Here is a 27,387-nt window from a genome sequence, read left to right as displayed (position 1 = left end):
CTGAATGATTTTAGATTAAGAAAACAAGACAGAACTAATGTCAAGTCTTCAGAAAAGCTCAGAGTGCATGTATCTCCTCCAGAACAGGCTGCCTCTGAGAACAAACTGGTTGCTGACTCTGCCCAGTGGCGGCATTCTTAGAAATGTAAAGGTGCAGTGTAGAAAGAAGAAAAGCGTTGCAGTTTCATAGATTTTACTTAGATTGTAGTGTAGTCTACCAAATGAAGAGATGGAAGCCCTCTCACTTTGGACACCTAATACTATACTATCAAATAGAGTGTAGGGACCAAATTCTGTTCTGTTTCACCATGCAAATCTAGAATAACACCAATAAAAATGATGGCTTTACTCTAGATTTACACTGAAGTAAAAGAGTGTAAAATTTGGCTTTAGTGGGCTAGACAAGATGGGACCCTATAGGACTTTTCCACCTGTAATTTTGTGGCTATACTATATCACACCATCTTTTTTCTTTCCACAATGGGCTCCTCTAAGACCTGCCTCAGAGACCTCAGGGTATCCCATCACTCTACTCCCAATTTCCCACTTTGTTCTCTATGGCCCACACAGACAGACACACTGCTCTTGAATGGAGATTTGTAGCAGGAGAGACGGGATTGACAGTCATGAGCTCCTGTTTCTGGACTTCTAGGAGACTCGCCACAGAAGCAGATACATGACACCTTGCCTTGTCGCAGTAGGAAGCAGACTCATCAGGCACAATGGATGAACAGTAGTCTGGCTCCCACAAACACATCTGGAGGGCCAGCGGAGCCAGAGTGACTCAATGGCGATGGTCTCAACTCATGAAAGCAGCTGTTAGTTGAGTTGACTCCCGGGCTGAGTAGAGGATTTTTGTATGTCTTACTTCATCACTGAGAAAAAAATGTGGGGTGAAAATGGTGAGGTTACACAAATATTAGCTGCTATGTTGCAACAGGAAGATGCTTACGAGAAAGGGGAATTTCAAAAGAGATTGGAGTTCCTGGGAATTGCAACTGGCAGGAACTCTTTCCTTTCAGCCAAGGCTCATCTACAAGTCACACAGTTAACAAAGCAAGTCTAGGCATTTTCAGAGACCATTCCAGCTGGGAGGAAAACCCCAGCCATCCATTCCCTAGACCACTAATGTGTCACAACTATGAATTCTGTGTAAAATTGCCCACGCCAAAGACTTCCAGATGACCTGGCAAAGAGGAACGATAGACATGGAATAGCACCTAGGTATGTTAAAGCATCAGACTGAGAGTCTGGACTCCTGGGCTCTTAGCTGTTGGCTTCCAGTGTGGGGGGAGGAGGATACTCACAGGCTCTGACTTACTCTGGGGCATTCACTCAGGTCCAAATTTTACAGGTATGTAGGAGTTGCTCCACTCAGCAATGCAAGCCCTATGTGATTTAGGAGCCTAAGTCACTTTCCAAAGTAACTTAGGCACGTAGAAGCCTAAGTCTCATTGAAGCAGCAAAGAATCCTGTGGCACCTTATAGACTAACAGACGTTTTGCAGCATGAGCTTTCGTGGGTGAATACCCACTTCTTCGGATGCAAGTAGTGGAAATTTCCAGGGGCAGGTATATATAAGCAAGCAAGAAGCAAGCTAGAGATAACGAGGTTAGATCAATCAGGGAGGATGAGGCCCTGTTCTAGCAGTTGAGGTGTGAAAACCAAGGGAGGAGAAACTGGTTCTGTAGTTGGCAAGCCATTCACAGTCTTTGTTTAATCCTGAGCTGATGGTGTCAAATTTGCAGATGAACTGGAGCTCAGCAGTTTCTCTTTGAAGTCTGGTCCTAAAGTTTTTTTGCTGCAGGGTGGCCACCTTAAGATCTGCTATTGTGTGGCCAGGGAGGTTGAAGTGTTCTCCTACAGGTTTTTGTATATTGCCATTCCTAACGTCTGATTTGTGTCCATTTATCCTTTTCCTTAGAGACTGTCCAGTTTGGCCGATGTACATAGCAGAGGGGCATTGCTGGCATATGATGGCATATATTACATTGGTGGATGTGCAGGTGAATGAACCGGTGATGGTGTGGCTGATCTGGTTAGGTCCTGTGATGGTGTTGCTGGTGTAGATATGTGGGCAGAGGTTTGTTGCATGGATTGGTTCCTGAGCTAGAGTTACTATGGTGCGGTGTGCAGTTGCTGGTGAGAATATGCTTCAGGTTGGCAGGTTGTCTGTGGGCGAGGACTGGCCTGCCACCCAAGGCCTGTGAAAGTGTGGGATCATTGTCCAGGATGGGTTGTAGATCCCTGATGATGCGTTGGAGGGGTTTTAGCTGGGGACTGTATGTGATGGCCAGTGGAGTCCTGTTGATTTCTTTCTTGGGTTTGTCTTGCAGTAGGAGGCTTCTGGGTACACGTCTGGCTCTGCTGATCTGTTTCCTTATTTCCTCGTGTGGGTACTGTAGTCTTGAGAATGCTTGGTGGAGATTTTCTAGGTGTTGGTCTCTGTCTGTGGGGTTAGAGCAGATACGGTTGTACCTCAATGCTTGGCTGTAGACAATGGATCTTGTGGTGTGTCCGGGATGGAAGCTGGAGGCATGAAGATAGGCATAGCGGTCGGTAGGTTTTCGGTATAGGGTGGTGTTAATGTGACCATCACTTATTTGCACCGTGGTGTCTAGGAAGTGGACCTCCCGTGTAGATTGGTCCAGGCTGAGGTTGATGGAGGGGTGGAAGCTGTTGAAATCGTGGTGGAATTTTTCCAGAGTCTCCTTCCCATGGGTCCAGATGATGAAGATGTCATCAATGTAGCGTAGGTAGAGAAGGGGCGTGAGTGGACGGGAGCTGAGGAAGCGTTGTTCCAGGTCGGCCATAAAAATATTGGCATATTGTGGGGCCATGTGGGTGCCCATAGCGGTGCCACTGATCTGGAGATATATATTGTCATTAAATTTGAAATAATTGTGCGTGAGGATAAAGGCACAGAGCTCAGCAACCAGTTGTGCTGTGGCATCATCAGGGATACTGTTCCTGATAGCTTGTATTTCATCAGTGTGTGGGATGTTTGTGCAGAGAGCCTCTACATCCATGGTGGCTAGGATGGTGTTTTCTGGAAGGTCACCAATGCATTGTAGTTTCCTCAGGAAATCAGTGGTGTCACGGAGATAGCTGGGAGTGCTGGTAACATAGGGTCTGAGTAGAGAGTCTACATATCCAGACAGTCCTTCAGTGAGAGTTCCAATGCCCAAGATGATGGGGTGTCCAGGATTTCCGGGTTTGTGGATCTTGGGTAGTAGATAGAATAACCCTGGTCGGGGCTCTAAGGGTATGTTGATTTGTTCCGGTGTTAGTGTAGGGAGTGTCCTGAGTGGTGCAGTTTCTTAGTGTATTCCTCAGTGGGATCTGAGGGAAGTAGCCTGTAAAATTTGGTATTGGAGAGTTGTGTGGCGGCCTCCTTTTGGTAGTCAGACCTGTTCATGATGACAACAGCACCTCCTTTATCAGCCTCTTTGATTATAATGTCAGGATGGTTTCTGAGGCTGTGGATGGCATTGCGTTCTGCACGACTTAGGTTATGAGGCAAGCGATGTTGTTTTTCCACAATTTCTGTCTGTGCACATCGGCGGAAGCATTCAATGTATAGGTCCAGACTGTCATTTCAATCCTCAGGAGGAGTCCATGTGGAGTTCTTCTTCTTGTGCTGTTGGGAGGGTAACTGTGTATCAGTGCGCTGTTCAGTGTTGTCCTGGAAGTATTCTTTGAGTCGGAGACGGCAAAAGTAGGCTTCCAGATCGCCTGAGCTCCAGTTCATCTGCAAATTTGACACCATCAGCTCAGGATTAAACAAAGACTGTGAATGGCTTGCCAACTACAGAACCAGTTTCTCCTCCCTTGGTTTTCACACCTCACCTGCTAGAACAGGGCCTCATCCTCCCTGATTGATCTAACCTCGTTATCTCTAGCTTGCTTCTTGCTTGCTTATATATACCTGCCCCTGGAAATTTCCACTACTTGCATACGAAGAAGTGGCTATTCACCCACGAAAGCTCATGCTGCAAAACGTCTATTAGTCTATAAGGTGCCACAGGATTCTTTGCTGCTTCTACAGAACCAGACTAACACAGCTACCCCTCTGATATAAGTCTCATTGAAAGCCAATGAGAATTAGGTTCCTAAGGCATTTTGAAATTAGGCTCCCAAGTCACTTCAGTTTTGTAATGCTGAGCAGAGCAACACTTAAATACCTTTAAAAGTCTGGGCTCAAGCATCTCTGAGTCTTTGTTTCCATAAAACGGGGGAGAAACATGCCTGTATCACAGGGGGGATTGAGGGTTAGGTTTAATGCATTAATGTCTGTAAAGCACTTTGAGAGCCTTTGATTAAGGTGCTAGAACAAGGCAGCGTTATTAAGGAGCTGTTGCTTCAGCCTGAGCCTAAGAACTGTAAGTGAGAGAGAGAGAGAGCCCAAATCCTCATACGTCTTCCCTCTTTGGAACAGAAAGGGAGGTGCTAACCCCCTCCCACTCCAACCCAATTGTAAAATAAGACCACTCCCACTTCTCTTGGCCGCTGCAAGTCTTCTGCCCCCACCCACCTTCTTTGACCCTAGAGACTCTCTCAGTATTGCCCAAATGAGCATGCATAAATTCACACCACCCTCTGCTTGGGCTGCAGCAACAACCCATGCCCACCTCTGCTGCTTCCTAGATTGAGGGAGGGAATCTTGGAGAGCAGCAGGGAGGTTCCATGCATCAGGGGGAGGGACAAGTTGGGACTCACTCCTTCCAAGAGTCTAGCTCTAGCCAATCTCTCCCCCTCTTCCCCAACACAGTGCCCCCTATACAGTGAACCTATCGTTCTGAAGTTATAACACCCCTCAGGATTAGCCAACTAAATCTTGGAGTGCGTCAGTGTTCCCATCCAAAGGGCCCAGTCCCAGAACAGAGATCCTTATCCAAACCACAGCCCATCCCCATCTCGGGTCTTTGCCCACCTCCCCTCTCCTACAACATGAATGTTTTCATTTGAACCCTATTTACAATCCCGTCGGGTGTATAACATTTTATAATTTATAATTCAGATACTGAACAACAACTGTCAGCCACCATTCATCTCTCACAGGTTCCACGTGTCCAAACAGAGCAATCCTCTCAGCTTCCAGAGCCCCTGTCCCCAAGTTGTACAATGCCCTGGCTTTCTAGACACCCCGAATTCCAGGCTACACAATATTCTGGCTTTCCAGAGCCCCTGTCCTATTCTGTGCAACCCTCTGACCTTCCAGACATCCTAGTCCCTCTCCTGGAATCTTTCGAAAAATTGATCTTCCTCACCCCAATCAGAAACTGTCCTGTCTTGTTATTTTACTGCCTTTCTTCTTGTCTTCTTCAGGTACATCTGCTAAATCAGTCTTTACCAGGCAGAGCAGGAGGACACAGAAAAGAAGGTACCTGTCAGAAGGCAGTAGAGTTATTTCGTCTCTTATGCTATGGATTACAATATTAATTATTTAAAAGCAACAATCAGTAAAAGCCATTTAGACAGTATGAGAGATGGTGGTGGCTACTTTAATTTATTCGCCTTGTCATTTTCATATAGGTATTGCCTTCTAGATGCTGGCAGCTAAGCACTTTCACACAGCAATTCCATTTTGTGAATACAGTGAGACCTAAAAGCTGCGGTAAAATATGAGAGAGACAAGGTGGATGAGGTAATATCTTTTATTGGGCCAAATTCTGTTGGTGGAAGTGGCAAAGTTTTGAGCTTCACGGAGCACTTTCTCAGGTCTGGGGAAGGTAACCGGAGGGTTCAAGCTAATTACAAGGTGGGACAGATTGTTAAGTATAACACATGTTGAGGGGAGATCACTGAAAATGGAGTGGGTAATTAACAGTCACAGGACAAAATAAGGGCAGCACGCAGCATGATGTGTTACAAATCATTCTTCTCAAATCTGCAAAGTAAAACCAGGCTATAATACAGCAGCTCTTCAATCCCATTCCAAAGTCACCATTCCCAAGTAACCCACCCAAGAATCATTAACCACTCGGTCACAAAAAACAAAGGAGTCCGGTGGCACCTTAAAGACTAACAGATTTATTTGGGCATAAGCTTTCGTGGGTAAAAAACCTCACTTCTTCAGTTGCAGCTGAAGAAGTGGGTTTTTTACCCCCAAAGCTTATGCCCAAATAAATCTGTTAGTCTTTAAGGTGCCACCGGACTCCTTATTGTTTTTGTGGATACAGACTAACACGGCTACCCCCTTACTCTCGGTCACAGTTCCTTTTGCCTCTATTCCAAGGCCTCACTCTTGCCTTGTAACAGAGAGTGCCAAGACTTCATATCTCTCCTGTTTCTTCTCCTGCAACAGAATTCCCTACCTGTAAGTCCTACCCCTGCTCCTAAGATCCACTCTCCAGCACCAACCCTCTTGTGTTGGACTCAGCTTCTCCTAACCAGGGTGGTTCTTCCCTTTCTGCACAAGCTCTCCTTTAGCTCAGCAAAGGTTCCCCAGCTCTGGCTAGTCCTTACCATTGAACTTGTACCCTTCTCAATTGTTCTCTGTACCAGTTCTCCTGTGCTGCTACTGCTTCTCCTCCTCTTCCCTGGGTCTCTCCTTTGCTTCTCAGGCAGCTGTCACCTGCCCTTCTCTGTCTCTCTCAGTCAGTGCTCTCAGGCACCTCTGACTCAAGAGCTCTCTCCCCTTTCTACTGCCCAAGAGCCCGCTTATAAGATCAGTTGGAGTGAGCTGACAAGTTGCAGGTGCACTGGCCTCTTCCCTCTTAAAGGCCAGTGTCACCTGGTGGCAGGCTAGTAAATAGATTTTCCAGAAGACAGATGGAGAAACTGGGCACAGAGAGGTTGAGTGTGTTCCCCAAGATGTCAGAGCAAGTCAGTGGTAGAGCCAGGAAGAGAACCAAGGTCTCTTGACTCCCCGTCCAATGCTTTAGCCACAAAACCATCCTTCCTTTCTTCCTTCTTTCTCAGGAGCCACCAATATTTCCACGGAACTCAGGCAATGGTTACTCGCTGGGAGCAATGAGATGGTGATCAAGATGCTGAAGATAAACAATGGAACTTGTGGATCCAGATAAAAGGCTATGAAACACTCTATTCCAGAAACAATTCCAAGCAATCACAAGGGCTCTGTTGGCTCAATTCCTTTTGTGCTTCTAACACAGAGGGAAACATTCTCAAATGCAGGTGTGGGTGCAAGTCAAGTCACTGCATTGGTAAGACATAACATTTGTATATAGGTTAGCTTTTGTTGTGGGCTTTTTTGTTTGTTAATTTACCAGTCTCAAAGGGAGACTGTCAAGGTTGGGAGACTCCAAACTTGACCTACCATCTCTTTCTTCTCCCTTAAATCAATTTGCAAGATCCAAATAGCTATGTTTTGCCACTTAAAAATAAAATAATGTATGTATTTTGAAAGTTAACCTCCTTCCCCCCGTATCAGCTACTCAAAGTACATACAACAACGAAATGGTGTGTGCTGATCTACAGTCCAAAGCAACTCTGCAATGGCAAGCTAGGTCCTGTGCATCCCAGCACTCAACAGAACTTACAACCAATCAACAAAATCACATTTAATACTTAACAATACTTTGCAATTCAATTGCACCTAAGTCCAAATATCTTAAAGTACTTAAATATGAATTATGTCTCCTAATCCCTCTGTGGGATAGGTCTGTTTTACTGATGAGGAAACTGGGGAACAAGAGAGGTTAAATGACTTACCTAGGGCCATATTGACACACTGCCTGACCAGAAGAAGAACTTAGCAGTCCTGACTCCCAGCCGCTCTCTCAGAGAACTAGACAATGATCCCCCCCATTGCAATACACTGCATTTTGGTTTTTACCCATTAGTTATTTCATCTGATTTTAAATAAATCTGTATAGTGCTTGTAGTCCCACTAATTGCAATCATAGAAAGTAGAAAGGGAAACTTATCTCATTCATTTCCTCACCACCACCCTCAACCAGTGCAGAGCCATAAACTACAATACATTCCCCAATGCTTCATCCAGCCCCCTTTAAATGACTCTGCATTGAGGGATTCCACCATTTCCCTTGGGAGGCTATTCTGCAGTTTAATTGTATATCAGAAAGCATCTCCTTTTGCATTCTGGGTAGGAACCTCTGAACTCTGCTTTGCCGTTCTATAACGTGGTCTAAATCGTGTCATTTTAACCTCCGCTCTCTCTCAAGCTGATACACAGTGAGGGAGTCTCGGGACACATTTAAAGACCAATCACTGAGAATTAACTGGAAAAGCTGCACGAACTCTTAGATATTTGTTCTTATAAGAAAAATGCATGGTAGCTGCCTATGGTGCTGCAATCAGGGACAGTCAAGAAAATGGGGAAACCACCATCTGTGAACACACAGTTCCAGCACAGACACTAGCTGCAGCTGTAGTCTCTCACTCAGCCGATGCGGTTTGCTAACTGCTGGTGTAAATATAGTAACAGAGTTGCACATATGGCAGGCCACAGGGGCTGTTTAATTTTAGAAATCAAAACTATCAAGTAATTAAGTTAGTCATCCTTCCGCAATTCGGGACCAATACAACCAGTTCCAGAGGCAGTGGTCACAACCACTGTGGTTTGTTTGCGCGCGCGCACACGTGTGTCTGTGTGTGTGTGTGTGTGTGTGTGTGTGTAAGTGTAAGTGTAAGCAGCAACTGTCAGACACATGATTGTACTTTTCTAAGTCTAGTTTTTCAAACTAGTATCAGACAAAGTTAGAATTCTGAAGAGGTACCTTAAATAAAAAAATCTATGTCTGTGGGCCTGCACTGCAGCATGTCACTATGAGAGTAGGTGTTTGAGATTCAGATCCAGGGCATTTCTGTTATGAATAAATAGGTACCAAAATCAGGGATGGAAAAATTTTCTCCATCCACTAGCCTTTTTCCCTCTGGAGGCAAAGTGTATGTTCAGATGTATCTTAGCTCAGCAAGTGAAAGGATTTTGGAGGCCTCAGCGTGGTTCTGTGTGAACATTTATCAACTTTGCAAAGTCACCACACAATTCCTAATCTTTTTTTCAGGAGAGGCTTGGGAATAGCTGAAAAAAATCAGAGAGCAGGTCAGGACAGAGGTGCACCAGCAGAGCTGCCTGGCCATCCAGGTGTTGCTGGAGCTGAGAATTGAGCTATATTGGCAGAGCTGTCAGGATCCTGGGACTGGAATACGAGGTGGCGTTCCAGGTCAGGCTTGTGTGTGGACACTGCACAAATCCTAACTACATGATGCCTATCAGCTGCTAGTCTAGTTCTGCTGTGCTAAATAAGGGTTCTGAGCCTTTTTACATTGATATCAACACATCCTGCACACTTACAATAGAGACCTTGATGCCGCAAAGGATAAGCAGCTTTCTTCAGGGAGTTTATCCTGCGAAGCAGCACCAATTGCATCAGGAGGGCTGCAAAACCCATCAATATCTTTCTCTTCCAGTTAAAAACCAATGAAGGAGGAAAGCAAACAAGTCAGGGAGGGATTTTCTGTTTCTCTAGTCAAACATGCTAAGAGCAGTTCAAAAGAGGCTAATTAAATTCCAAAATCCCCAAGCAAACACGCTAATAATGATTTTGAAATGAGCAGTTAACCAAAGAAGCTTTCAAGGTGGGAATGGTTTGATACAGGAGAAAATGTGCATAAGAGAGAGTTGTACAATGTGTGTGTGCGCAAGAGAGAATATCTGTATATACCCTATCTATATAAGTATATATACGTGTGTGCGCGCACGCACATGTGAAGCGCACACAGTCTCCCCGTGTCAACAGTGGCACAGAGAGGACACTTTCGCCCATTACTTCACACTACTGAGAAGAAAAGCAGCCTGACTGTTCCCAGTGAAGTTTCAGATGTACCGAAATTACTCCCTTTCACTTACATATCTAGAGCTCTATTTAGCGACCACAAAACCAGGCCAAAAAAGAAGCAAATGCATTATTTACCCTCTCTTGCATGGCAGTGGGGAGTTTTTTAAAACCCAATCTATCCCGCTCTGTGTCTCACATCATCGTTCTGGGCCAAGTTCAAGGAACAGGAGTCATGGCCTACCACAGACGCAGAATAGTTAAATGTAACATACAAGTTCATTAGCCAATTGCCTTATGGACCTCCACGCCTGATACTTTTTGGCCCTGCATCCTGTGTCATCAATTATGCCAGCACAAAGTGAGCTTAAAATGCTGCTATTCTGATCTGCAGCAGAGAATCAGATCCTGTGTGTGTGAGATGCATGTCAGACCTACAGAGAAGTTATGAGTAACACATCAAGAGTGCCTGGGAAAAATCTAATTTAAGTACTTATATGGTCCCCACTACCATAGTATATGAGCACCTCACAATCTTTTATGCATTCATCCTTACAATAACCCTTGGAGACAGGACAGGGCTACCATTTCCACTTGAGCATTGCAGAGAAGGGAATTGAACCCAAGTCTTTAAAATCCCAGGCTACGAACCTAATCACTAGGGTGGATAAAAAAATTATTTTTTAAAAACAGATGTTTTTAATTTAAATCAATGTTTTCATTTAAATTAAATATAGGAGTTTTTAAATAAACCTATTTAAAATTAAATTTGAAATTATGACAACCTATATTAAGGCCTAAAATTATTATAATCTATTAAAATAATTTAAATTAAATACAAAAAATAACATTAAGCAGTACATGTTTGCTGCCAAGTTTTAAAGAAGCTCAGACCACTGAACTGATGGAAATCACTGGCTAAGCACCTGGAAACAGAGTTCGTTGAAGTGCTAAAACAGCTTTTGTCAGCAGTAGCCTCTTCTGCAGGTGCAGAAAGAATATCTTCTTCATTTCAGTTTATTCAACTAGTTCAATTCAATGACTAGTTCATTCAAATTTAAGGAACCAGCTGGGGACTGAAAAAGCAAGAAAGCTTGTTTTCCTCTTCCAACCTAGGAATAACAACGAGGATGAGATCTACTAGTTCTAAAGTCTTGAAAAACATTGTGATCAGAAACAGTCAGTTGAATTCCATAATTACAAATAAAGGAAGTATTATTTAGTAAGTTAATTAGTTTTCAATGCAAAACATGTTCAGATAAACTTTTCTCCCCTTATGTATCAAGCATATTTAAGGTAGTTTTATTTAATAAAAAAATGTAAATGTTGTTTTTTGTGCATGTTAATTGAATTTGAATTTCTATCCAAATACAACTTGACACCAACAGCAAGTAAAAATTCAATCAGATAAAAAGTTATGCTATGTTGTTTAAATATATTTAGTTTCAAATAAACAAGTTTTAATGGTTACCAACCAATGAGAATCAACCTTTCTTTAGGAAAATAACTAAAAAGTACACATCTAAAACTCAATTAAAATCAATAATTTAAATCAAGTTTTTCTGCTTGTTGATTTAAATCCTGATTAAAATTGGTGACTTAAATTGCTTTGATTTAATCAATCCACCCTGCTATCTTCTCTCTTAATCAAATGTCAACCAAACATAAGCACATAACTCTCCTCTCTTTCTGCATCAACCTATTCTCCTGTTCTCCTTTTCCCGGTCTCTAATTTGCCCTTCTTTTCTGTGTGTTCTCACCCAAGCCAAACTGAATTAATCTTTTCAGGTAAGACTTCATGAAATTCATTGACATGCTTTACTAAAATTCAAATATACCTACCTCTTTACTTTTATTCACTAATTTTTTAATTATATAAAATTAAAAAAAAATCAAGCTTTTCCTGCAAAACATATTCTTCATAACCCACTGTTGCTTATTACTTATGTCTGGATCATTTAGATGTTTAACAATTGTTGTTTTACTCTTAATCCTTGTTTTATTATTTGCTAGGTAAAATATATACGTATAGAATTAGACTTGTAGGATAGTAATTTCCAGGATCACTCTTCTTTCTTTTTTGAAACTCAGTACAACAGTTACCTTTCTCCAGCCATCTGGCATCTCTTCCTGATGCCCATGACATCAAAAGGAATTGTCAGTAGTTCAGCAAATTTATTGGCTATTTCCCTTAATCCCCTAGAGATTACGACAGGTTGATTGGTGTATGTGTATGTGTTTCCCCTAGAATTCTTGTAATTCCATTAGTTGTTTTCTGTTGGAAAGAATTAGATCCAGGACAGCTTCTTCTCTAATTGAAATTTCTACTTTCTGGATCATAAATTGTCTTCCACTCAGCTTCAAAACCTCTTTGATGATGCTTGAGAGGCTGTATTTGTTATCCAACAGACTTCCAGGCAGTTAAAATCCCACATCAGTGTATCTTTTGGTTTCAAGTGCCATAAGAGTTGGCCTAGTGATTGTTTTGGCCACCACATTACTGGAAAGACATTGACAAGCACGAGAGGGTGTTCAAAGAAGAGTAAGAAAAATGATCAAGGACATATGTGATGCAGATGAATTCCTTTGAATACCTAGAGGCAGAATGGGGGAGCTCTCCATCTCTTGTCCCACAAGCCCCTGCGTGCAGTCAACCCTGCAGGGTGACTGAACTCCTCTCTCCATGCATGTGTACAACCTCTGAAGATCCCATCTCTCCAGGGTAGAACACACACGACAACAGTCATTTTAACTTTACATAGCCATCCTGTTCTTCAAAAAGCAGCTCTTCCTGAAGTGACATCACAGATAGCTATTTGGAAGATTGCCTTGGTTGGCCAGAGAGTCCATCTAGGGGTCAGAGCAAGGAACTGGGAGTCATGATTCCCAACTCTGGGAAGGAGTGTTATCAGGTAGTTAAGAGCAACTGAATTGGAATCAGGACTCCTGGGTTTTTATTCCACATTCTGCCACTTGATTCACTTTGTGACCTTGAACTAGATACTCAGTGTTATGCCTCAGTTTCCGACTATTTAAAATGAGGAAAATAGTAAGTGCCTAACACATACTACGTATGCAATTGAAAATTAATGTTTGCAAAGTGTCTCAGGTAAAAGGCTCCAGAGAACAGTAAAGTATTATTGTTGTGAGGTGGCCTGGGCTTGTCTTGGATGGTGCTAGGAGCTCTGATCTTTGTATATGAATTTTTTCTAGCACTCCATGAGTTCTTCTGCATAGCAAAGTTAAAGGGAGTGAGAGTGGGAGAGAGACATCCACATTTGATTGGCTGTGACTAGCTGCAATTAAAAACTATAATTTATTACCCTGGATTACGAGTATAATTTCAATGCAGAGAATTAAGGTTTTCTTCTGAGATGGAAATAAAGATTAATTTTTAATTTCCTTTCTCATTGCACATTTAAGAGCAATGGACTCCGCAGAAAACTACAGGTCAAAATAATTTTATGGGGGGGATGACAATGTTCCATTGCTGAATAATTTAATGCTCTTGTTGCCTTTTTAATATTTGACTGCAGCTCCCTCATGTGAGACGACAGCAGCAGATGCTGTGTGTGTGCTTGCGCTGCAGCAGTTAGGTCAACGTGACTTTGAGACAACAAAAAGTTTCACTGTTCAGCGCTCGGGTGAGCTTCAGGACTTCCCCTGCTGGTGCAAGCTGCCTCTTACAAGCCAGGAAGATACAGTCTTTAGAAAGGGATAGGCAGTAAGTGCTGGAATGGGGGCGGGGTGAGGGGGAAGGGTTGTTGTGATGAGATGAGCATTTGGGGAGGCAGCATGAACCAGAACAGAGGGTGGAAGAGTGCATTCAGCTGCACAGCAGGTGCATTTCATCTGGGACATGCTAGGTATATTCAAGCGACACAGTAGATCAGGGTAGTCAATAGGCAGACCATGGGCCAAATCTGGAGCGCCAGATGCTTTCAAATGGGCCACAAAATCTTTTTATTTACTTATTATTGTTATTACAGTGTGAAATATGTTTCTCTGGAGTCTGGACCTTGACTATACCTTGACCAAGAAATTTGGACCTTGACAAAAAATAATTGACGACCCTTGTAGTAGATGCATTCCCACCTGGGGTATGCTGGTCATAGTAAACAACATCCAAGAGGAAGTTTGCAGGCAAAGCCTATTATTTATAGTCCCATAGCACATCAGTTGAACACAATAAAAATTCTGGTGAGATGATGGATCCCACAAAGGCTTTGCTACAAAGGCTACATCGTTTTCCAAAAACAACTCTTAAAAGTAGCTAAACTGGCACAGTAAAATCTGGGAAATCCCCCCAACCCACACACTTCCAAACCCAGTAGCACCCAAAGTAGGGTTTAATGCAGCAAGAGAAGGGAGTACTAATTCATGTGTATCCATTGCTTTCAGGAACAGTTTTTTCTATGTTAGTCACTCTTCCTGCTGCTTCAGGATGACACTGTTAAATGCCCTGTGCCCAATACCTGACCCTTTAAAAGCTGCTATCGGAGGATATCTCATCAAAATACTAAAATGGCTTATATCATTGGTCCAAGACTAAGAAATTAACACAATAAATAACCATGCTAGTGACTTGGATTCCCAACTAATCGAATAACCCCCTAGCCTGCAGCAGCGCGTACTAGAGAACCTAATACTAGGCCTTCCCATCTCTAGTTTTTGTGTTTTATTTACAATAATTGGTATCTCAGGGTATAAATGGGATTAGATGCTTAACTACTTGAGGGTTAAACTGATGACTATTTAGGGTCAGGGAGGAATGATCCCTCAGGAATTATGCCACTAGCAGACACATCGGGGTGAGGAGAGTGTTTTGTCAGAAGAGGGCTTATTCCATGAGTCAACTCCTTAGAACTGCAGAGGGACCTCAGCTCCTTCTTGTCTCCACTATGTTTTTAGTGTAAAGCTTTGCTAGATGATGACAAGGGGGACATTTAAAAGTGATCATCCTGGACAGATAAATAATGGCAATTGCACTGTGACTTTATATAGAACCTCTCATCCAAGGATCTCAAAGCAGATAGATTATAGTAGCTACCCAGTAAGATGGTTTTCAATATGTTCTAGAGTAGCTATCCCTCTTGGATGTCAGGACTACACCTGATTTCAGCACAGAACACTAGCAGAATTAAACACACAGTTCAGTGCAAGCCACTGCTGGCTATGTCTGTCCCTGCTCAGTTACTGGAGTCATGGTGCATAAGCTGACTCTGAATGAGACTGCAATTTCATGAAGCAGAGTCTTCTCTGGGAGGAAGTGTGGCTCTAGGGAATTAATCCCCTTTGCTCAGCAGACAAGCATTTGACTCTTCTCATGCTCTACCTACACTCATGGGAAGTCTGTTAAGAGCCAGTCCAGAGCCTGGGGAATGGAAGATCACAATATTGTGTGGCTCTCACCAGAAATTAGGTTTAAAGTTGTTTCCCCAGTCCATTCTCACTGCTTTCTGGATTGGAAAATTGAGACTGGACATATATGTAAGAAGTGTCAGGATGAGCTCTACCCTGACATCTGGTGGTGAATTATGGCCAGTGTGGAAAAGAATTTCAGGGGCTGATCGTGTTTACATAGGCACACCCACCCCGCCTGGCATAGCCCACGGCAGCCTGGGATGGTTGCTTTGGCAGCTGTGGGATCCCCAGTTTCTTTGTTGTTGGGGCGGGAGGAGTGGAGTGTTGTCACCCTGATTGTGTGGATGAGGAACTGTGAAACTGCTTTGTGAGAGGGAGTCTCACCATCAATTGAGTGGCACTTGCTAGACAAGGGAGTGGGCTCCTTGTGTGAGCCAGAAGCATCAATTGCACCACCTCCTCTCTCCACTGTTGAATACAAGAGCTGATTTTTGATTCCCTTAAGAATCTAAGTTACAGGTTCCTGAGCTGAACTCACTAAGAGCTGAACTCACTAAAGAGCTGTGCTAACTAGTGGGGGAGCCTGAAGCTATATTGCGGAGTAGGGCAGCTGGCAGAGCGGAGCAGTTTGTGGGACAGTTGGAGTGCCCACGGAGTGAGCAGAGCCGAGCAGTTTGCAGGGACGGCTGGAGCGGATCACAGGATGACTGGTGGAGCAGAGCAGCTGGCAGAGCAGAGCAGTTTGTGGGATGGTTGGAGTGGCCCATGGAGCAAGCAGAGCCGAACAGTTTGCGGGGACGGCTGGAGCGGATCACGGGACGGCTGGTGGAGCAGAGCAGCTGGAAGAGCGGAGCAGAGCTGAGCAGTTCGTGGGGAAGGCGGAAGCAGAATCCCACTGAGAGGCAAGGCAGTCGGCCCCGGACCAGGTAAGGTGCCCCTTTCTACCCAGGCTGGCGGGGGAAAAACCCCTGCAGATAGATTCTTGAACTCTGGGGCTGCACTGACCCGGGACAGAGACTTTTGGGTTGCAGGACTTTTGGGACTGTGGGTGATCTTTGGGTTGCTGGATTCTAGGGACATTTGGGGTATTGGATTTTGGAGTCTTGGGGTGATTTTGGGGTTGCTGGACTCAAGAGCCCAGGGAAGAAGACACAGCCCAATTTCCTGGGGTGGGTCTTTGCTCATGGTTTGGTCTATGAACTCTAGTTGAGGTGTTTTCCCAATTTAATGCTATGTTCTTTATCTCATGTTATTAAACATTTTCTGCTACACTGAGACTCTGCGCTTGCGAGAGGGGAAGTATTGCCTCTTCGAGGCGCCCAGGGGTGTGTGAAAGATTTTCCCAGGTCACTGGGTGGGGGCTCGAGCTGGTTTTGCATTACGTTGTAGGGAAGGGACCCCTATGTATTGAACCCAGCCCTTGCTGCTATCAATTCGGCCTGGCAGAAGGGTTACATATATGTGCACACACAGACAAGCACACACCTTCTCTCAGTCTCATTGGGACCCCTCTTCCCAAAATTAACATGTTATTTTTCTATCATCTTCCAAATGGTCAACTTGATTAGACCTCAAAGGTGTCTTAGTAGATGACTACAGACCAATATTATGGCTCTTAAATTGGATCTCCGTGAAATAAAAAAATGAAGGAAAAATGGAGATAGCAGTTAGCATGCTATGATATTGGGTAGCATAGAACAAAATCAGACAGTGCACCACATCAGCATGCTGAGAGAGCAGGCCATACCACCTTGTTAACATGTTCTACATAGATGACTGTCTCCTTGTGCAGGAACCAAACTTTTTCTGAGGTTTGAAATTTTGTTACATATTTTTCCCCTGTCTCCAGGGTGCAGGCAAAAGACAGTTCCTGTGATATTTTCATCCTCACTAGACATAGAAGCCAAAAATCACACGGGGAAGTCTCTTCCAGCTGAAGAAGTTCATATATGTCACAATGGGCCTGCGGTCTTTGGGTGCTTATTCAGATCATACCTCAGCCTTTCTAGGTTTGTCACAAAACTCAAAGAAAACTCCCCAAGTCCCTGACATTCCAACTGTATTACAAGTCACATCCACTTATCACAAATTTAGCGTCTGGCAACTGGGGACTGTTCTAACCATTCAGTGCCTGTTTACTGCCACACGCTCAGGCTAGGATCTTATTCAGATCTCACAAGCTAAAGCATGGTTAGTCATTAGATTGGGAGACCTCCATGGAAAACCCAGGAACTGGAGAAAGTGGTTTTGGTGATTCAGTAGGGAATGGTCTTCCTTCTGAGTCAGTGCTGAATCAAACCACCCACACAACGTTAAGAGACGCTGTGTTCAGGATGAGGTTTAAAAAAAGAGGCCCTAAATGTTTGTAACCATTAAAGTTCTCATAGCACTTTTTGCAAGAGCAGGAGTATTTACCTATTGCTTTGGATGATTTCCAACTTGGATAATTATTACATTCTGCCATGCTAAAGTCTCTGTGTATTTTCAAGTTGGATGTGGAATTTTACTTCACTGTCTGTCTTAAATAGTTGTGTCACATACGCTCTTAGTCAGCCAACCTTTTTAAACCCTCCCCTAAAAAATGTGGATCTATTTCAGTAGTGGATGAAGCATTTCCTCCATATAAAAGGCCTTATTCTGACAGTGCAGAGCATGTCCAACTCCCGTGGATTTCAATATAGAGTTGCAGGTGTTCTGCACCTGTCTTGATCAGGCCTAAAGAGTGTGTGAAGCCAGATTTTTAAGTACTCCGTGCCCACAATTGGGGTCAGATTTTCAAAAGAGCTCAGGTTCCCAGGAAGGCTAAATTTTCAAAAGTGTTCAGTATCATTCAGTCTGACACTAGTGGACAGATTTTCAGAAGAATCCAATATGCTGAGCTCTTTTGAAAATCTGGATCTGAGCTTTGAGACTGACTGGGACAAAAGGAGATAAAGAATTGCAAGCTATTACAGTGAATCCTTCTCAGGGCTTTCAACACATGCTAAGTGTCCAGTAACCAACCGGTATCTGAGCACAAAGCCTGGTACGTTTCTCCCAAAATGGAGTTTAGATGTTTGTCTTTTCTGAACTTACTGTTCTAAAAACACGAGTAACCCTGACATAGCAACTGTCTCCTCCTTATCATAGTCACCAAAAAGACTGAAAAGAATCTAGCAGCACAGACTTATCTTCCACAAGATGTTCAGACACCCAGGTCTGTCTTACTGATTAGCTTCTACTCACTGTTTCACTGGAGTTTTGCTGTCTTGTTTTTGAACACAGTGTGTGCTTGCCACTTCCTGAGCTGTTGAGTGCAGCATCGTTTGCAGATGGTATCAATTTGCACCTCTGGAAAATGGGATGGTTTACATAGAGGATCCTCACCATTGGAACCTTTTGATAATCAGGACAAGCAGCTGCCCCAATTTCATGGGAACATGCTGGAGTCCTGGATGATTATACTGAAATGAAGGCTATGACCTAGTTTCACTATAATAAATAGATTGGCCAGTGCTCCCCATTCAGTACTCTGGGCAGATCCTCCCTTATTAACTTGCAGATGAACTCTGGATCCAGCTGCCACTGTATAGGGTTCCCTGGGTGAGCTGTGCATACTGCTATGGTGGGAAGCTCCACGCCTTGAAGCATACCAGACCCATGAGACCAGGATTTGGTACCCTCAATACTGTCCTTCACATTTATATTTGCAGGCCTTGGGCACCCAGTTCACCTTTAAGAGTTGTGAAAATGGGTCAGGGGTTATTTTCAGGAGAAAGAGGGATGTTGCAGGGGGAAAGGACAAGAATCATGCAGGTCTGGAGGCTAAAAAGAAATGGGCCATCAGAGGAATGGTACATGTTCATTGTGAGCTAGATAGGAGACAACGAGTAGGCATCTCCCAGAAAAACACCCCTGGCCTGACCTCCACTTCCCCATCCTCCAGCTGACATCACCTACACCCTCTAAACCCATCAAAATGCTCCCACACTCTCTGGAAAAGTTTCTCAACAGGATCCCCAATATACCAAAAAACCTCTTGCATCCAGACTGGTGACAAACTGCCCTAGTCAGCACATAACAATATGAGGCTCTTCTCAAGACGACATGTTCTGCGAGCTATGCCATTAGGAGAAATAGCTGCAAACACAGATTCCATTTTCTCCTCAGTTTATCCAGATAGGCTTCATGGTACCAGAGTGATATATTGTTTAGTTTCCCAGTGCTACTATCAATGAAAGTTTCTGCTGAGGAATATCCAAGCTGTCTTGATCACCAACTATACATCCCTCATGCAGCCTCATTCACATCTGTCAGTCACCCTTATTCTGCTCATTACCTCTTTGACTGCTCACAAAAGAGAGGATTGAACTCAAGAGTAAACCACTATTGATTTCAGCAGCAGCAGAATTGGGCAAATGTTGAGTGCTTCTGAAAATCTCACCCAGAAAGACTAACACTACAATTACAGAAATCTTTACTCCTAGAATATAACAGATTGGCCCAATGCCACAAGTGACCTAGACCCCGGGAAGGAGTCCATTTAATAACAATAAAAACACCATAGGTCAGATTCTAATCCCCCCTACTCATGCTGAGTAGTGCCTTACTCCAGGGATCATACTATTGAGGGCAATTGGATCACGCCTAGACTAAGCTGCTACTCCAACATGAGTAAGTATAGGTATAAGAATCTGGCCCTATGATATTAGGGTTGAATCCAACCCCTTTGAGTTTTAGAGATTAAGGGATTTGGACTTGAATCCCAGATTTAAACCCACCTTTACAAATTTGGTTCTTGGATCCAGTAAGGGATTATTTTCCAGTGTAACCACATCCCAAACAGAAATCATGAGATTTCATCCCAATATAGCAGAATTCTCAAGACGATCTCATGAGATTTCCAATATTCAAGATGGCAGAAATCTGAGTCTCAACATTTCAATACCACTGAAAGTGGATCCAGATTCTCTCTCCAAGCTAAACGCTGAACCATAGCCGAATCCAGGTCAGTACATTGCCTCCTTGGTCCATATCTTTATCTTGTGTTGCCATAAGTACTGATAAAAAGGACTTAAGTGCAAATGCCAAGAACACCATTACAGACGTACTTATAAGCACAAATAAGTATGCTGTGGAAACAGTATGCATGTATTTTCAAGCAAAAGCATAAGTACTAGTTCACGTACTTTCAACTCCCAAATCAACTGTCTAGTTAATATATGGACAACTACCTAAATAATATAAGCACATAGTAGAAGAGAAAGAAAGAGAGCAACAATGAAATTTTATTCATATACACAAATAAGCATGGAATAACAAAAATATCTCTTATAAATGTAAATAAATTAATACATTTCCCTTCCACTTTATATATATATTTATTACAATATTTTGTACAGACAGCATCATTCCATGAAATAGAAATTTTTCTTCAATTGCAGCATAATCTTGAACATCTCATCCTGGAGACGGTTCTTTCTTGGCAAAAGGATATGCCCAGCGCTACTGAATAGTCTTTCCAGAGGAGCAGAGCTTGGCAGTGTGGTATTACATTTGATAAAAAGCTTAGCAATTGATGGATATCTTTTCAGTTGATTCAATTCATGTGATGTATCACTAAGGTATTGCATCCCAACAATCCTTAAGATGGAGGCAGATGGAGGTGTCCCCTACTCATCCAAGCCATAGAGATTAGTGGCAGCTTTGGGTGTTTAACTTGTTCTATAGGCTTTGGTCAGGTGTCACAACAAATCAGATCTTGTATATAAAAAAAGTTCCTCTGCAGTTTTTCTATAATCCTGATTCTGCAGCCAATGCAACTTAAAAAATGGGTCTATGACACAGAAATAACGATGAATGACTTTGTACTTCTGCTACTCACAGCTGCATCAAAAATCAAAATATGCCCAAATCATTTTCTAAGTCACTTCTTCAAATTATCTACCAATCAAGAACTGTATTTTGGGGAAAACAAGTCAAGTCTGGATTTCTGCACAAGCACAGTAGACAGAACTGTACCATAGGAAGACTATGTTCTCTTCCACTGGAAGTCTGTAAAGTGCAATTGAAACTGGGACATCACCTTCAGCCACTCACCTCAGAATTCCAGCTCTGTGTTGGTGAATTTTGGCAGCTGAAGTCACTCCATCACAATATTAATCCTACCATGCATGTCGTAAATGTGGTGAAAGCAATCAAACGCTGAATTCCATTGTGTAAAGGCAGGTTTGGGGATTGTTTTTCCAAGGGTGTCATTCACAATCTCAGCACTCTCTGAACTTTGGTGTGCAGCATTTCTTAAGGCAAAGCACTTACCCAGCATACGTCTGAAAAGATGCTTATATTGAGAATTCTTGGCAAGAGCCCTACAAGCATTGATAGTTGCTACCAGTCCAGTGTGTGCAAAAAGCAGGTCATATTGACGGTAAGTAAAATATTCAGTCATCAGTATCGCTTGACAGAACTTCAGTACTCACATGGCTATATATATCAGAATCTGGGCCTGTCCACTTGTTTGCTAGCATCATCCTCCAGCACTCCAGGTCCCAAAAACAGTGTGAGGGCTTTAACAAAATTGCTACCATTGTCTGTGACCATGTTATTTTTGTTGAGGCCAGATCAAACTATGTGTGGCTTCTCAGTTGCTAGAGAAATGATCTTGTTGCATGGATGTGTTCCAACAAAGTGTTAGAAACCTAAGACTACTGACCCTCTTGTTAGGTTAGCTGAGTCAATCCAGTGACAGGTAACACCCAGGTAGCGTCTCGCTTGATATGTCCACACATCTGCAGTTGTGCAAACATAAGGCACAGATGCCAGTTTGTTTTTAACTCTTTCAAGAACCATGCAGTACTGTCCCACTAATTTATTTCTTAAAGTTTCTGTACACATAACAGTGGCCTTGGGAATAATTCCATTAAGTAAAATGTAAAAGCTTCAACAATCAACAGGGGCAGCATATCACTAACAACAAAATTGAGAATTAGCTTATCTATTTTTTCTTTGGACACTAGTGCAGAAAAGTCCCCAAATAGAGGGCCTTGTACTTTGGAATATCCTCAGACACTGTAAAACAAGTCATCACCAGCTTGCTCGCCTCCAAAATCCTTCCTTTTGTGCGTCATCTTCAAATATTTTGCTCCACTGTTTCTCTACAAAACAAATAACTATTTTATTGAGCACTGCTGTGCATATATTAATTTTTAATTATTATTCCAATCCCATACAAAAGGAAAACAAATGCTAAAGTCACATATACTACAAGTACTGCTTGTGCCTATGTTTTACTAACTGAATTAGAATAAATACGGTATTTGTGGCCTTTTTTGGCCAGAAAACACATCAAAACAGCACTTGAAGAAATAATAAATATGTTCAACAAGGGGAAAATATAACTAACAAAAAATTAAATGAACCATATTTAATTAATATATAATTATTTACCTGCAATGTTTGGTGAAATCTGATAGTGCCTTATATTGTCCACGAATTGTTTCCCCATAATCTTCACTGATATCTCATAGACTTTAAGGCCAGAAGGGACCATCATGGTCATCTAGTCTGACCTCCTGCACATTGCAGGCCACAGAACCTACCCATCCACTCCTTGAATAGGCCCCTAACCTCTGGCTGAGTTACCATAGCCCTCAAATCATGATTTAAAGACTTCAAGAAGAATTATCTGCCAAGCAAGAACCGTGCTTTGGAGCTCTCACTACAATCTGCAAATGGAGATTGTCTTTATTTTCAGACTCCATTATTGACTGAAGAAATATTCCGGGATTAAAGAACACCCAGAAACGATTTACAACTCAACAGGAAACGAAATGGGAAGTACCATCAATGACAACCACCAGTAGTGGTGCTAGGCAGAAGCAGATTAAGCAATTGCTTAGGTCCCAATTTCCCAGAAGTCTGTTCAGCACTGGAGCAAGACCAGTGGCTGGTAGCTGTTTTCCTATTCCACCCTGCAGGGGACACAGCTACTGGTCTTATTCTCTCAATGCAGGACAGTGAAAGGTGTCTCTCTGCCTGCCTTTCTCCGTCCTGCCCTTCCTCCTCCCAATTCTTTCACCCTCCCCCCAAACACACACACACACCCCTCTGCTGGGCCAGGCTGCCAGTCTTCCTGCAACTGGTTGCAGGGACCAATCAGAAGTGAAGCAGGGGGGCAGGCAACCATCACCCTCTGTGGCTGGTGCAATAACAGAACCAACAGAAAGAAATCCCTGGCCACTGGAACTGAGGGCCAGAAGTTCCCAAGAGGAGGAGTGGGCTATGGGGCCAACCAGAATCCAGGACCATTGGAGGGATGTGATAGTTTCAAAAAATTATTTTGAAAATGTGCCTGCAGATAAAAAAAGTTAAATATCAAAGGTATTTAAAGCATCAGTAAAGTACTTTGAAGTACTTAAGTACGTGGGAACACTTAAACAATGCTCTTTTCATTGACAACACACTGATATGATTAACTCACTCACCCAAAAATACTGAATGATACATAGCTATAAACCAACAAACTTATCCTTAAGAACATTCTTTGAATTCTACAATGACTTAAAATAATGAACATTTTTATTTATAGGGTGCCCGGAACCCAAAGGCCTCTGGAAATAGGTATCAGCTTCTGCTCCTTATTAAATAGTGCCACAAATGTGCAATAGTGCTTTACTGACAAGAAGAATGACATCCTCCCCATGAAGGGCTTGCAGTCTAAGTTCAGACATGTCATAAAGAAGGAAGGTTAAAATATTGCAGGGGAGAGGGAGCAAAGACAGGACCACAGCATTATTATTACATGCCGCTTGAGGGTTATGCAGGTTCTTTTATCATTAAACCTCTTCATCTTTGAGAGTCAGTATGGTCTAATGGCTTGACTGGGAGCCAGATAACCTGGATTCTATTTCTGGCTCTACTACCAGCTTGCTATGTGACCTTGGGGGAAGTCACATCATCTCTCTGTGCCTCTTTCTCCCCTCCTGAAATTTGTCTGGCTTGTCTACGAAGCTATTCGGAGCTGGGACTCTCTCTCCCTAGGTGTCTCCATAGTGCCTAGCACAATGGAGCCCCAATATAATTGGGAGCCTTTAGGCACTACTGTAATACAAATAGTAACAGGTGTTTATTATTGTTGTTTAACTTATCGTGCAAATATTTCTTGTTCATTCATGTAGTTAAAAATCTCCGCTGCATAAAATCAAAATATAAAGACAGGAAATTCTGTTTGTAAAAATCCAGGATGGAATTAACAACAGCTGATCTTTACAGAGAGATTTAGCCAATGGAGTTTTGTACAGCTCTGCACCCTTTATGAGAAGTTTCACACCCATCAAACAGCCTCCTTTGCGTATCTTGCTGAAAATTACTCACAGCACACGAATTGGCATCCAATAAACTCTAAAACCTAAGCCCCTTTTCCACGGCAGCAAAGCATGGAGGTTTGGCACACCAAAGAGGTCGCTGAGTCATAAACTACCTCCAGTTCACACCTCGTGAATGTGCCTCAATCCAAGATGGTGGAATTACAAGGGTGAAAGGGGATTTTGGACTCCATAGTCCATTTAGTCCTAGCCCCCCCTCTGATAAGAATGTCAGCAAGGGAGCCATAATTAGCACCACTTGGGACAGGGTTATTTGGGGGTGTGGACACCTACCCACTGGGAACTGGAAAAAGAGCCTCCCAAAATCATTCTCAGAGGAACCACCAGTTTCAGTCAAACATACTGTACCCTAGCTCTGATTGGAATAGGTTGACCTAGAAAAGAAAGGCTTAATATCCTAGTTCCCAGTCCTCAGTGACCCAAGACAACCCTTTCAGAATAGCTGACACCTTACTGCATAGTAGTATCATTTATGACAGGAAGTGTGACACAGGAAAGAGGCTAGGGAGCAATTGCCAGGACCCAACGTACTGCTTTTGGGATAGGGGACCTGTAACTGAAAACTCTGACAAAAACCCATTAATCAAAGACACTGGTTAGATAACTCTGATCAGCCAGACCTCACAAAGCCCCCATATGACTCAGGGCCTCACACACCATGTGAATAAAGCGGCAGTTTATCCTGGCTTATGCCTAGCAAACACAGCTTTGAGAAAAGGACACCGTTTTTTAATGTTTTCCTCCTTCAGGCACTGAATGAAGAAAGAAAAAACCCAAGTTCTGATGAGAAAGATAAATTCTCAAAAACAGTGACAGACGCCCAGAGCAGATACCAGGGGAAAAACAACACTGAGATCCGATTAGCCCAGTGAATCAGCGCTGCGGACGGTATCTCTAAACCAAAACACCCTTCCCTTTCCCCCTCCTACGCTCCCCTTTCCGTCCCTGCAAAGCCCCCCCCCTCAACTGGAGTTAGGGCCCAACACTGCAAACGCTCATGCACGCCAAGATTCCCTGTGACGCTGGTGATGGAAACGCTTGGGTCTGCAGGGTGAGGCCCTCGGGAAATACGGTGAGAAAGCCACTGCTTCATCTCGCTGTCCATAAGTTTCCCTGTGCATCTGCTGTTGCTCTGGCTCCTGCTGTGCAGCTATCCTCTCACCTGTCTCATTCCCGTGGCCAGGGGAATCGCTGGGCTAGCATGATTCAAAGGGATTGGCCTAGAGGACGGGAAAGAAAATATTAAAAATCTCTGACCTACCAGGGATTTGAGCCTTTGCCCCTTCACAGCCTAGCCTGGCGAGCCGACTCCCTGACCGGCTCACTCGTTCTCCAACTGCCAGACTCATTCTAGATCCTTCTTTGCAGGGACTGTCATGTCAGTCTGACTCCCCTGCTGCATCTAAGCTTCCCATGCACAGAGCGATTGGGCTGTCTGTTTATCAGTACTCTCCCTTCCCAGCTCAGTCCACTCTGGGATCAGAACTGCACCAGCTGCATCCACATTTAACCACTGTTTATCAGTAGCTGTCTCTCTCAGAAGCACTGTGCTTTGAAACCACTGGGGTCCAGCAGGCTGGGAACCACAGGAGGTGATGGAGACCACACGCTGATCTAGATTTGGCCTCTCATGTCCATAATCCCAACTCCATCACTTTCATCCTCACCCACACACAGGCTCTTTTTCAGCTTCAAGTATATCCCTAGGATTCAGGCTCTAACCTCAGCAAACCTTACCGGTTCCTCACCTACATCAACCTCTCCAAAATAATTCATCAATTCCTCTCCATCCCTGCTGTTGCTATGTCCTTGCCTTTGGTTATTCTGCAACCCCCGCTCCTCCTCTCTGGAGTCTCCAACATATCTCACCTCACTCCCCTCCAGTCTACCCAAATTCCCATTACTAAAGTAGTTTCTGCCCCTAAAGTAGTGTTCCCCTCATTGTATCCTTCCATTAGCTTTTCCTTGCCTTCCTCACCAAGGTCAAGATTCACATCTCCACTTTCCAGGCATTGCACAAATCCCATCTTCATTTCTGCTCTCATTTCTTCATAACTATCTCAAGCATCCCCCTTACCTGCTGCCTTCATCTCCTTCCACTCTCCACCAAGCTTGGGTACGAGTATGTAGGCCCATAGCATCATCTCCATGTCACCCCTCATGCTTGCACTACCTCTCCTGTTAGAAACTCCTCCTTAAAAACATACTTCCACAAAGTCTTTAAAATTGCACTTCAGACTCTGAGCAGCACCCGGTGTATGTTGTCTGAACAGTTTAGTTTGCATTTTTTCTAGATTGCAAGGTCCTTCAGGCAATGAGAGGATCTTCATGTCTGTTTGCACAATGCTATGTGTGTTGGTGCTCAGTAAATACCATAATGAGTAAAGTCACGAGAAACAGGACTAGCCGAGTTTTCCACGTCATCCCTCCAATCCTTGACAAGAAACAAGTGGCCAGTCCAGAGAGGGATTGCTGTCTGAAGTGAAACATGCTATCCCCATATCAAGAACTTGGGGAACCCCAGTGATTCCTCCTGTAGTCAACTTTGATGTCACATCCCCCTACCTTTGGTAAATGATGGCCCCAATTCCCTCACACAAATCCCAACATTATTTTAAAACGTGGTGCGTGACAGGATTAGAGCAGCAGGGGTACTGCAGGTCATAACTGAGATACATTGGCAGTGCTGCAGGTAGCAATATGAGTGCTGGAATAGCACACAGAGGGATGCTATGCCCCACAATGTTTTCCCTTGAGAGTCAGGTTTCTAGATGTTTAAATTCACTCCAGCTTTAAGAAATGAGAAAACAAGGCTGTAGGGAATGAAGCCAAGGAGGCTTCCAGGAGACAATCGTCTTTTCTACTTCCCCTCCTGCCGGGCTCATGGCATTTCAACC

At 43.4% G+C, this 27,387-nt stretch overlaps 1 long non-coding RNA gene across 1 annotated transcript; it reads right to left on the bottom strand.

Annotated features, from left to right (window-relative positions):
• Nucleotides 1–25,831, bottom strand: LOC123374635. Its single transcript, XR_006581144.1, has 3 exons — nt 25,752–25,831; nt 5,271–5,387; nt 1–875 (listed from the first exon to the last, which is right to left on the bottom strand). It is a non-coding gene; the product is annotated as an uncharacterized LOC123374635 (long non-coding RNA).
• Between the last annotated feature and the right edge of the window lie 1,556 nt (nt 25,832–27,387).

The sequence above is a fragment of the Mauremys mutica genome, chromosome 7, assembly GCF_020497125.1.
Source record: "Mauremys mutica isolate MM-2020 ecotype Southern chromosome 7, ASM2049712v1, whole genome shotgun sequence".
Classification (NCBI taxonomy): domain Eukaryota; kingdom Metazoa; phylum Chordata; order Testudines; family Geoemydidae; genus Mauremys; species Mauremys mutica.
The sequence above is the reverse complement of the archived record's forward strand: the minus strand, read 5'-3'. Positions and strand labels throughout refer to the sequence as shown.